This window comes from Mus caroli, unplaced genomic scaffold (genome assembly GCF_978045245.1).
Source record: "Mus caroli unplaced genomic scaffold, Mus_caroli_1 scaffold_10, whole genome shotgun sequence".
Taxonomy (NCBI): Eukaryota; Metazoa; Chordata; class Mammalia; order Rodentia; family Muridae; genus Mus; species Mus caroli.
The window spans coordinates 24,750,929-24,757,388 of NW_028227265.1; positions in this window are offsets into that span (position 1 = coordinate 24,750,929).

The window sequence follows — 6,460 nt, forward strand, 5'->3', positions numbered from 1 at the left end:
TCAAGAGAGTCTCCCTGTTACCATAGCCATACATCTGATTTTGGAGGCTTCTGAAGTTACATCTCAAAGGGTTAATAAGAAACCTCTTCTTTGTTGGTGAATAGGATCACGGGTGGCTGCTAATGTACACTGGATATAAATCTACCAGGGATGTGGTACTATAAACAAAGTTCACTGTCATCGTTATGAGAATCCCAGACCTTGTAGTATTACACCTGGCAGAGGAATAAATCAGAGTACGCTTAGGCCTCCAGCAGGAAGCACACTATCTTAATGTTCTCTTTTTGAAAACACCCCTCAGCAAAAGCAATGTGGTCTCGATGTACCATGTAATCTTCACAACCATCATTATTCACAGTGTTAGAGTTCTTTTTATGTTTTCCATTAGTATATACTGATACATGATAGTGGGTTTCATTATGACGTTTTCATTCACGTGAATGAGGTATTAGCTCATAGTAATTCCCCTCTAACTTTCTCTTGTCCCTCTCTCCTTTTGGCTCTAGTCCTTCTTCTACTTTATTGTCATCTTAATTGTTGTTGAGCAGCCAATAAATTCAATTACAGTAACTAATTGGGTGAGGGCTTATTTACAGGCAAATGGGCAATTTCCCAGTAGATGTATCACTGCAGAAAATGTCTCTTTCCTACTTGGTGTTTCTTACCTAGAGATGCGGAGGAAGAGATGGGATCTCCTGAGGCTATGAGTCTAGCACATCCTATGCATCCTCAGGTTTGTGCAGTGTGAGTGGATTCTTGCCTGACATCAGTTGGAGAATCGCTCATTTACTTCACCCCATCAAGAATGCTGGATTGACAGGCAGGTGGAGCCAGACCTGGTCCATGTTTGTTTTCTTAAGGAATCCTGGGGACTGTGTGCAAGACACTGTCACCTTGACGTCCCTGTGGATGAGCCAGAACTAGGTGCCACAAAAGAGACTATGATACAACTCCGTGCCTTATTCTAGTTGTCTGTGGTTCAGAACCCAGGTACCTGAACCAGGAGTGGTCAGAAGAGCATCCAGGTGTGACTGGGCAGATGTTCTTGCCTATAAGCCCAAAAGACCCCTCAGAGTCTGGGAGACAGCAGGCAAGCACCACAGGCTAACGGAAGTATGGCTTCCTCAAAGTGACTCTGACTGGAGGACATGGTAGGAATTTGCCAGAGTTCTCAGAAAAATGACTGTCTAGGTTTAAGAGGCATCAAGGTGTGCAATGCACATGCTGACCTAGTACTCTGTTGGTTTCGCTTCTGATAAGGGACTGAAGACTGTGTGGGCAGGGCAGGGCCACATGCTCTTTGCCCTAGAACCCAAACTGTACCTTTGCCCAAGGTCAGATACATTGGGAAGAGAACCTGGGCCTCTCACTTCAGCTCTAGGGTATGAGACTGAAAAGTTCTGCATGTTCAGGGCCAGGAAACCTTCTAGAGTCCTTTTTGGGGCATTCAGGTAATTCTCTGACCAAAGGTTTGAATAATCAGAGCACAAAGATATTGGGAAGGGATTCACAGTTTCATCCTTATCCAAGGGTCCACAGCATCAGCAACCACAGTTTTACAATAGCCACACACAGAGAAGGGAAATGTCCCATCTGCCTCTCTGTTGCTGACCATCTGCTTGATCCTTCTGAACTCCAGGCCCAGCACCCATCAGATTCTCTCCCGCTGTGCTAGATCCTTAGTGCTGAGTGTCCTCAGGTATCACTGACCCCATGTGTGCTACAGGGGCCACCCTGTGAGTTTTAGTGGAGGTGTTTTTTTCCTCACTGCTGTCTGGCATCCCTGTAAGTTCTTCCCTCCCTGATCCATTGCCACTTGCCCTCTCACAGACTCTGAGTCTGTTGGCAGCTCTGACCTCTTTCCCACCTGCCTGTTTCAGAGTCTCACATTGAACACACCCATAGGAGGAGATGCTAAGCACATAGACCAGGGCCTTCAGGAGGTCAGCACAGTGATTCAGGACCATGTGTCAATTCCTGGGCGTGAATTTGTGCTGCTATGGGATGCACTGTGTTTCCCAACAGGAAGTGGTTGTGGGCTTGCCAGGTAGGAATTTGCACCCAACATGGTATAGATGGGATGGGAGCTCCACGGCGCAGTGAAGGGTATTGTGGGTATTCTTGCAGGAGAACTGTACAACCAGGCAAAGGAAAAGAGCCAGTGCTTATCAGGCTGGCAAGGTCACCTTATCTGTTTTGCTATTTCATTGTGCATGCCCCAACCCCCACCAGCTTCAGAAGGCATAGCATGGACTCTGAAGTCATTCGAAATACCAGTAATCCTTGCCCCAAACCTCACCCCAAACCACGTGTGTTGTTAAATCTTCACAGGAGTTTGTGTGTTCCATAGTTTCTCTTGGTGTAGGTTGGGAGATTTATTGCTTTGTAATAAAATAGGAGAAAAAATAGGAGAAATTATTTCAATTTTAAAATATTTGTTCAACCTTGCTTTGTGTCCTAATACACAAACTGTTTTATAGACAGTCCCAGGGGCTGCTGAAAATACTGTGTGTTCTGTAGTCTTTGTAGTCTTTGTAGTCTTTGGATGGAACTGTATGCAGATAGCTGTTAAGCTATGATATCATTTAAATCATATTTCCTTTTTATTTTTGTGTGGTTCTCTTTAAGTGCCCATCTCCTCTTCATCTCTCTGTGATTCTGTAAGTACACTGATGGCAAGCTCCTACTGAGATCAAACTTAGAGACATTTATCTTCACCTGACCAACATTCCCAGGCCCTGTGTTTCAGACTCCGGGAGAACCCTGCCGGGATACACAGAGTACATGGTAAAGAGTCTGAAATGTCTCAGGCTGAATTCCTGGATGAGGTGGTACATTGAGCAACCTCAGACTTCGGAGATATTAGAGGAGTGGCTCCTTCTGTCCAGCCCCCAAGTCTAGTGACCCTCTGCTCAGAACATCAGGCATTTCCTTTCAGTGGTCTGCAGTGCTCCCAGCAGCCATGGCTTCACCTGCCTCCAATAAAGGACTCCACAGATTCAGTGTCTCCATTCAATACCATCCGTAACCCCAGGCCTTGCTGCTGTGGATGGTGGCTTGGAGGAAGGTCCCATGAGCTCTGCACCAATCTACACCATCATGCAAAGGCCCTTCAATCTGTGTATAAGGGACAGTTGTCAAGTCACTCACGTGGGGGTGGGGGGAGAGAGAGAGAGAGAGAGAGAGAGAGAGAGAGAGAGAGAGAGAGAGAGAGAGAGAGAGAACATGTTCATCTCATTAGATGCAGAAAAGGCCTTTGACAAAACCCAGTAGCACCTTTTCATGATAACAGTCCTAAAGAGATTATGGATCTACCTCAACATAACAAAGGCATTTTACAGCAAGGCCATAGGCAACACCAGCTTAAGTTGAGAGAAACAGAACACAATTCCAGGAAAATTAGGAACAAGATAAGGTCATCCACTCTCTCCATACATGCTCAGTATAGTACTTGAATTCTAAGCTAGAACAATAAGACAATGGAAGGAAATCAAGGGGACACAGATTGGAAAGGAAGAAGTCAGAGCGCCTGTATTTTCTGATGATATGGTAGTATGTGTAAGTGACCTGAAAAATTCCACCAGAAAACTTCTACCGCTGATAAACACTTTTACCAACATAGCTGGATACAAAATTGGCTTACTAAAATCAGTCACCCTCCTACATACAAAGGCAAGTGAACTGATAAAGAAATGAAGGAAATACCTTTTACAACAGCTTCAAATAATATAAAATACCCTTTTTCATTAATTGACTTATTTATTCACATGACATCCTGATCACAGCCCCCTCCCTCCTCTCCTCCCAGTTCCACTCTTCAGCCTCCTTCCAGATTTCCCTTTTACTCCACCCCCAGGTACCAACCTGCCCTGGCTCATCAAGGCTCATCAGGATTAAGCTAATCCTCTCCCACTGAGGCCAGACAAAGCAGTTTAGTTAAGGGAAAGGGATCCAAAGGCAGACAACAGAGTCCACAGAGTCCAGGTCAGACACAACCCCCACTCCAATTGTTGGGGGACCCATATGAAGACCAAGCTGCACAGCTGCTATAATATGTATAGGGGGCCTAGGTCCAGTCCATGCATGCTCTTTGGTTGATGGTTCAGTCTCTGTGAGTCCCCATAGACCCAGATTAGTTGACTCTGTTGGTCTTCTGATGCTGTCCTTGCCCTGCCCAATCCTCAATCCTTTCCTGCTCTCCCTCAAATTCCCTGAGCTCTGCCTAATGTCTGGGTATGGGTCTCTGCATCTGTTTCCATCAGCTGCTGGATGAAGCCTCTCAGGAGACAGTTATGCTAGGCTCCTATCTGCAAGCATAGCAGGGTATAATCTTTTTAAATATATTTTTATAAGATATTTTCTTCATTTGCATCTCAAATGCTATCCCCTTTCCTAGTTTCCTCTCCGAAAATCCCTTATCCCCTCCCCCTCCCCCTGCTCCCCAACCCACCCACTCCTGCTTTCTGTCTATGTGTGTGTCTATCTACATTTGTTTGTCTGTGTGTCCGTGTGTATATGTCAGTCTGTGTATGTCTGTTTGTTTGTGTGTCTCTGTCTATGTGCCTCTATCTGTGTGTCTCTGTCTGTCTGTCTGTCTGTCTGTCTGTCTGTCTGTGTATCTGTGAACGTCTCTATGTCTGTGGCTGCATATGTTTATGTAAATATATGTGTGTATGTGTGTGTATATTCGTATTCGTTTATATTTGTGTATATGTCTCTGTATGTTTATGTCTAAGTATGTGTCTGTGTGTATGTTGTTTGTATGTCTGTGTGTGTGTATATATATGTATTTATGTGTGTGTGTGCAGGTGTGTGTCTGTGTATGTAGATGTGTGTGTGCAGGTGTGTGTCTGTGTATGTATGTGTGTGTGAGTGTGTGTGTGTGTATCTGTAAGTCTATTTGTCTCTCTGTGTATGTGTTCGTCAACTTTGATTGGCAGCTTGATTGGATTAAGGTATTTCTAGAGCTATAATAACTCCTTTGAATATGGCTGTGAAAACATCTCTGGAGAGGATTAACTGAGGGGGAGAGATTCACTCTAAGTTTGGGCAGCCACTTTCCATGACTGGAGTCCTGAACTAAATAGGAATGGGAAATGGAAAAGCAAGCTGAGCCCCAGCATTCATCTCTATTTAAGCACCCATCTGCCCGGATGTGAGCAAGCCTCACACCATGTTCCTCTAGCCGTGCCTTCCCCACTGTGATGGAGAGTGCTCTCCCAAACTGTGAGCAGAAGTAAATGCTGCCTCCCTTAAGTTGCTTCTTACCAGATCCTTGGTTCCCAGGGTGAAAAAACAGCAACTGATGTTATACAATATTCAATTAGGAAAATCAAAATGTCTATTTAACTCCTACCAATCAATGAGATGTGATCCAAACTAAAATATAGAAAATGCCTGATCGCCGGGCGTGGTGGTGCACGCCTTTAATCCCAGCACTCGGGAGGCAGAGGCAGGCGGATTTCTGAGTTCGAGGCCAGCCTGGTCTACAAAGTGAGTTCCAGGACAGCCAAGGCTACACAGAGAAACCCTGTCTTGAAAAAGCCAAAAAAAGATCCAGCCGGATCAGTGCCGGGGTAGCAGGAGCGCGCAGGGTTGCCTGACACCCGCCAGCTACCCACGACCCCCGCCGCAGGATTTTGGGACTGCTGGTGAGTGGAACACAGCTTCTGCTCCAATCCAATTGCGCGGGACCTGAGACTGCATTAGTTAGGGAAGCAGAAACCGGCCTGAGTAGGGCCACAGGCCTCATCCGGCCGGATCAGTGCCGGGGTAGCGGGAGCGCAGGGTTGCCTGACACCCGCCAGCTACCCACGACCCCCGCCGCAGGATTTTGGGACTGCTGGTGAGTGGAACACAGCTTCTGCTCCAATCCAATTGTGCGGGACCTGAGACTGCATTAGTTAGGGAAGCAGAAACCAGCCTGAGTAGGGCCACAGGCCTCATCCAGCCGGATCAGTGCCGGGGTAGCAGGAGCGCAGGGTTGCCTGACACCCGCCAGCTACCCACGACCCCCGCCGCAGGATTTTGGGACTGCTGGTGAGTGGAACACAGCTTCTGCTCCAGTCCAATCACTCGGGACCTGAGACTGCGCTGGTTGGGGAGAGAGAAATCCAGCCTACATAGGGCCACAACCCTAATCCGGTCAGAAAAGCACCTGGGCAGTTGGGGCGCAGGGTCGGCTGACACTCACCAGCTACCCACAACACCCACCACAGGATCTTAAGACTTCTGGAGAGTGGAACACAGCTTCTGCTCCAATCCAATTGCACGCGGGACCAGAGACTGCATTAGTTAGGGAAGCAGAAAAACGGCCTGAGTAGGACCACAGGCCTCTTCCGGCTGGACCAGCACCGGGGTACCATCAGCTACCCACGACCCCCGCCGCAGGATTTAGAGACTGCTGGTGAGTGGAACACAGCTTCTGCTCCAATCTTTAAACAGTGACAACGCTAACAAC